The sequence below is a fragment of the Rhamphochromis longiceps genome, linkage group LG7, assembly GCF_057381845.1.
Source record: "Rhamphochromis longiceps isolate RC_006_pf linkage group LG7, R_longiceps_female_GT1.1, whole genome shotgun sequence".
Classification (NCBI taxonomy): Eukaryota; Metazoa; Chordata; class Actinopteri; order Cichliformes; family Cichlidae; genus Rhamphochromis; species Rhamphochromis longiceps.
The window spans coordinates 28,735,845-28,742,519 of NC_140563.1; the positions used below are offsets into that span (position 1 = coordinate 28,735,845).

General features: G+C 43.6%; 1 pseudogene; it reads right to left on the reverse strand.

Annotated features, from left to right (window-relative positions):
• Window positions 1-2,597: 2,597 nt before the first annotated feature.
• LOC146665514 (E3 SUMO-protein ligase KIAA1586-like) lies at window positions 2,598-5,677 on the reverse strand (annotated as a pseudogene).
• Window positions 5,678-6,675: the final 998 nt, after the last annotated feature.

Genomic DNA, 6,675 nt, shown 5'->3' on the forward strand with positions numbered 1-6,675 from the left:
TGAAACAGGGAAGTACCGCCGTGTAATCCATTTATTTCAACAAAGTAACTGTATTCTAAATACCATCTTTTTAAACAGTAACTGCACCGGAATACAGTTACTCATATCTTGTATTTTAAATACGTAACGGCGGTACATGTATTCCGTTACTCCCCAACACTGGATACAGTCGACCATCAGAGTGAAGTGAATCACGATTGTGATGTTTACAGAACTTTTATTTTGAAAGGTCGAATGTAAGGCGGAAGGAAGGGATTAAAAAAAGGGAAACAACGAAAAACGGTAGATTAATAAGTTAACGCTGCAGACTGTGTTGCCGCTGCAAGCCTGAGAATTAAAGAATGGAACTGAGAAATACTGAAGGTGTCATCATTAATGTTTGAGGCATGCAAACATTACATTGGCGACGAGGATGGGATGATAGTGCAAAGATCAAGATGAAGGTGATCGCAGATGCAACTCGTCGCGCCAGACCACACACACTAAGTCTGGGTGACACAGTGCTGCATCGCCAACCCAAGCACAACAAATTATCCACACCATACAATGCAAAACCCTACAAAGTGACTAAGGTTAAGGGTTCTGAAATTACAGCTACAAGGGATGGACACTCAATTGTCAGGAATGCCTCATTCTTCAAGAAAATCAGACATGGACTTGAAGATGCCCCACCTGGACGGCATGTCGACCCCGCCTTAACAGACAAGCCCAGATACCCAGTCAGATCAAACAGGCGCGCACCTATGCATCTGTCTGATTACATCAGATCTAAGACTTGAATATCTGAGTGACCAGTTAAAGGTTATGCTGCGTGTAACATGTTTGTTGTTCCTGAATCTAACACTGTAACCAGTATTATAGTGTTGAATGTTGATAGTGTTTAGTCAGAGATCTGTGCAAATACAGTGCTGTTTAAGTGATGTTTAGGTGTGGAGAAACTCAAGTAATAAGAACGTTCAGTAATTTTATTAGGTGTCGTAGTCATAGGTTCAGATTAATAATTCACCTCACTGAGCACCTAAGTTTGTTAAAGAAAAAAAAAGGAGGTGATTGTGATGTTTACAGAACTTTTATTTTGAAAGGTCGAATATAAGGAGGAAGGAAGGGATAAAAAAAAAAGTGAAACAACGAAAAACGGTAGATTAACAAGTTAGCGCTGCAGACTGTGTTGCCGCTGCAAGCCTGAGAATTAAAGAATGGAACTGAGAAATACTGAAGGTGTCATCATTAATGTTTGAGGCATGCAAACATTACAACGATGTCAGCAGCTGATGACCTTCTCTGTTCCCCTCAGGGAATGAAAATCAAACATTCAGTTTTTTCTTAAGGTCTGAAAGGATGAAGGGTCATCTCAGGAACTGGTACTTACTTACAATGTTTGAATTTAGCCTGACTCTGTTAAGTTGTAATTCCAAATGTCCATCTTGGAACTTTCTGACCTGTGCATTAAAAATACATTATGCATTGCATATGCATTTAAAATAAAGCCAGAGGAGTACACAAGAGAAGACAGGAATACAGAGAAGTATACAGGTGAACAGAGGAGAACACAGGAGTACACAGGAGAACTGAGGTGTACACATGGGGTACAGAGGAGAACTTAGGAGTACAGAGGTCCTGCCCCTCGTTTATCTGTTGCCTGTGCACTGTCAGGGTGTAACGGTGCAAACATATGCAAACTTCTTCGCCATACTCCCCCCTCAATGCTTCAACGTTGGCATTGTTGTCCAGGTCAAAGGTCACTTTTCACTTTCATATCAGGGTTTGGTCAATGTGCAGGGAAGGTATTGAGACTTTTACCCTGAATTTCATGTTTTCTTTAAATAAAACATGTCTGTTAGAGTTGAGTAAACAACCCCTGACTCACTTAAAGGACCCACCTCAGGGTTGGTCCTTAAGATGAGCCACAGAAATTTGTCCATGAATGGAAAACTCTAGATTTGATTTTGGCCGGTTTGGGGAAAGGCTGTCACTGCTCCACAGACCCGTTCTCTCCTGGAAGGTCCTGTGTAGTTGGGATCAGTGCTTTAAGTGGCCCAAAAGAGGTGCCGGTACTCTATTTTTTTTTCCGCCTCCCCTGAGGTAACAACAACTATTGAATGGGTTTTATATACACACAACAGTCAACAGACAACCTTATACAAAATAATAAATCATTTTATTAGTTTGTGGATTTGCTTGAGCTAGAAAGAGCTACTGAACATAAATAAAATGTGCAAAAAGGTATTGAAATTTCTTTTTAACAAAATGCACATAAAATTATAAACTAATTTGTATTTTGCTCTCTCTTGAGTCCCTGCTGGTATCAGCAGCAGCACTTGTAAAGTGTACCTGCAGAGCTTGGTAGTTCTAGTAGTAGTAGTAGTAGTCCATACTACTGTGACACCGGTGCGGAAAGGCTGAGTTTTATCTTTCTCTTATCTTCTTTCCACAGGTGATTTGTGTTTTTTAAAAGGAAGGAAACCTTCCTCAAAGCGGGCAGAGCAGTGGAGCCGCCGAGGGAAAAGCACACGAAACAAAACTGTAGAATTAAAAATATAATTTATTATGTTTAAATAGTTAAAAATATAAAATGAATTAAAACAACCTTGGCCAAGGGAAAGCACACAATAAAAATCAATAACACACAACATTAAAAGTCCAGTGGAATCCACCACGGCCTAAAAGTCACAGAAAACTAAGAGGTCCAGCGTAGTATTAAAAGAGGGAAACCCAGCGGAGTCCTCGCCTTCCTCCCCGCATTCCACGTCCTGATGCACTGAAGAAAGGGAGGGAGCGGCAGTCACTATTCCTTTGGCAGTTTACTTTATAAAAAGGATAAGTCAAAGACTTACCCGGGTGGGCAGAGCTCTCAACTCCGCCCGCCGCTTCCTCAAACTGCAATCGGCACCGCGGTCTCACTGCTTCTGTTCTCCCGCAGTGCACGAGCTGGCTCTTGTCGTTATTGCCACCAGACTGCCGCTACGCGTCCCTAGTCGCTGGTCATCTGCCTTTTTTTCCTCTGATCGTTTCCCCTTTCCAGTCGCTGGTAATCTCTCTTCCCAGTCGCTGGTCGTCTGCTCCATCTGATCATCTCTACTCTCTGATCGTCTGTGTCTTTCCTCTGTCTGTCTCGCATTCTCCGTGTTACATTTTTTGTTGAACACCGGCTCCAAACCTCTTATGTGTCCTTGAGCACTCTGTAAATTACCTTTTCTTTTCTCTCAGGTGTGTCCAATTAGTAAAAACGGGGGAAAAGGCGGAGTCTCTCCAGGACAATTTGCCGGCAACTAAAACATGCAAACTAAATAAAACACTGCACAAAAATATAACCAATGCATGCAATATAAAAAATAAATATGTACACTTCACATTAAAATACAGCACAGCAAAACAACGTCCGTCCTTCCCTGGATGACACTACTTTCACTGTTCTCTCACTTGAAGCAACCCAACGCACTGATAAAACACGGCCTATCAGAAGGAGACGTTGTCCAACATTGTGAGCACTCTCGGTTAACTCCCTTTGGTTTTTTGGTGATGCATGGTAGAGGGAGTAAAGCTGATCTAAGAATATTTTAAAGTGGTTGATTCCTCCTACCTCCTTCAAAACATCACAAACTGCCAGTTCCAGTCTGTGATTGGAACAATGCCAGACAAACAGGTAAGGGAATTTGGAACAAAGCTGCGCAGCAACTCCTGCTTTCCTCCCAAGCATCACTGAGGCTCCATCACAAGAAAATGCCAACAAATGTTCCTGTAGGTAGTGAGGGTCAAAGCCATTATTATGAAGACATCCTAACAGTGCTTCAGTGATGTCCTTTGCTGTGGTCCCCTGCAGCTCAATCAGTTCAAAAAATATTGTGTCTGGATTTTCACTGGAAATAGCTGACCGCAGGCACACGACAAGCACAGACTTTTCACTTATTGTAGTGGATTCATCAATGAGCACACACAATTTTCTTTCATTCATCACTATGTCATTGACTACCTTCTTTTTCATTTCAGCTGCAATGTGATCCAGTATATTTGCACATGAGTTATTAGAGTGCAAAACTCTGCCCATCTTGACACCATTTAAGACTTGCAACTGGACATCTATTGGCATGTCTGTAAAGGGACGCCCATGCTTGCCAATCTTATAAGCTGTTCTAAACACATTGCAAGTTGAAGCGTAGTCAGCCTTTCTCATATCTTCAATGTGTTTTTGCATTGTATTTTGTGTTGCCTTCTCTTTTATTTCAACTGCTTTCTTGTGATAAATTGAGTCTCTGTGCTCTTTTATTTTCTTTCGTAGTGAGTTTTGTTGTGCAGCCTTGTCCCTTCCAAAAGACGAGATTAAGCACCCACTCCACTCCTGCGACACTCTCTGCCCTTGCTGCATGTCCACGCGAGCACAAACTTGACTACACACACTACAACCCAACTTTTGATTTCTGCTGATCAGCCACTTGTAATTTGTGGAGAAATACCGGACTTGTGCTTGGGACCAACATTCTGGCCACTCGTGCTCGCTAACGCGGCTGTTGTCATCGGTAGAAATGGTGTCATTCTCGTCCTCGTGGTCGCAAAAAGTGCCGTCGTCCGCGGCACTAGTGCAGCTTTCATTAGCTTGCGCCTGACCTGCAGCGATATCATTCTGGCTTGGTGGGGTGTCAGCCAGCGAGTCCTCTGATTCTGACCTTGTTCTTTTACTACTCAGAGTCTGAAGCCAGGAGAGCATATTAAGTGTTCATTGTTTTTGTATTTTAACCGAGCAGCTGTTTGCGCGTTTTACACACCCTCTCCGGACCACGTTGAGTTGTTGACATGACAACGGCAAAAGCGACGCATGCGCTTTTCACTTGTAAAACACATTGGTGTATGGGTAATGTAGTCTCTGCTCTCGGTGGGACGAATTAGGAAGCGTGCTTGTGAAGGGCGCTCTGAAAAGCGGCAGCGCAGCCAAACGATTATAACAGATGTGCAAATGAGAGTACCGGTACGCTAAAAGCACGTTCTGGGCGCATGGAGAGGTGGCGGTACTCTCAAGAGCTATATTTAGAAGTGGCGGTACTGAGTACCGGCGCGCACCGGCCCACTTAAAGCACTGGTTGGGATTCATTGAACTATCAGCCATCCACCTGAGCCAGAGCTGCTGTTACTGACTGTATTAAGAGACTCGGAGCAGCACGGATATACATCAGTGAGGACTGATGTTTATTTGTTTCCTTCATACAGAGTGCAGTAAAGAGCAAAAAACGGTGTCAGCCCACCTGCACCTGCACAATTTCGGAAGCTTTGAGAACTTGTAACAGAAGTTGTGGGTCTTCATTTTCTGTCTTCGGATTCGCCCGGGATGTTCGGATCTGAGCTGAGTGCATCTGTGACAGGAACCAATCAGACATCTGCTGATGCTGATGGAGAATCTGAAGCACTTAAGCTGAAACATGACCAGCAGGTGTCAGTGTGACATCACTGCACCTTCTCTCCATCAGTCTGGTGATATTTGTTCAGGTGTGTTTTACCTCAGGTCGGAGCTGTAAAAGTCTCGATTGACCACAAATAGAAAATAAGCAGGTCTGTGTCTCTCAAACTTCTGACTGCCTTTTTTGTTTGACACTGAGGAGAAGTAATCCAGGATCAACGTAAGGCGGAAGGTCCGACTTGTGATAGGGCTCCCACACCCAGCCTGAACACAGTCCGGCCTGTAGTACATGTGTCTGACCTGGATTCATGTTCTTATATGTAATAAAATTTAAAATAAAAAAACAGTGAATATGAGTAACATTTAGGCTAGTAAAATATTTTACAGCATTACGATTATATCCCCATAAAAGGTGAGAATATGTGAAAGAAATGATCTGCTGAGTGAAGCAGAGTGAAGATGAGTGTGAAAACTGTAACAATAATAACCCCTGGTGCGACTGATTATTGGCAATAAACAATAAAAGTATCAGTATTATGTCTCAGCTAACACGAGGAGCTTCATGTTTTGCCTCGTGTATCTGGTGGAGGTGAGTGCATGAATTATGGATGAGGTGATCATATCTGCCTTCCTCGTATGGAGCAGAGACAAGGCAGCAGGAAGTCAGCAGGTGATGGAGCGAGCAGTGCAATCAGCCTCCTGTGTCTGTGAGATATTTACAGCCGGCCCTGAAGACACTGCTCTGCTCAGCACCACGCGTCAGACCCCCACAGAGTCTCCTCAGGATGTTTCTTGATGGAGGACAAACACGCTCCACCTGTCAGTCAAAGAGGCCATGCCCCTAATGATGCAAACAGGTGAGTTCTAAAAACCTCCCTCGTTCAGGTGTTACGAAGCGGGGGCATTATCTGTCCTTCTCCATGTTTTGCTCACTTTGTGGGCTGGATCAGTGAAAGTCGCATTTCTGTCCGTGATCACCTGCCGCATCAAATCTGTGAAACAGGCTGAAAACAGGCTGAAAACGGAAGATGCCACACCTATGCTTTCATACAGGTGACCCCACCCACTGACTGTCAGCAGTACCTGCAGCTCCGTTTGCTCAGTATGTGCATAACCACACATGCGCATGAACACTTGTTTTCATATCTTAGTGAGGACATCTAATTGACATAAAGCTTTTCCTTAGCCGCTTACCCGAACCACAGCCATCAAAACACCTAACCCTAACCCTTAAAACCACATTTTGAACCTCAAAAATACCTTCAAACTTGTAGGGATGGGAGCTTTGT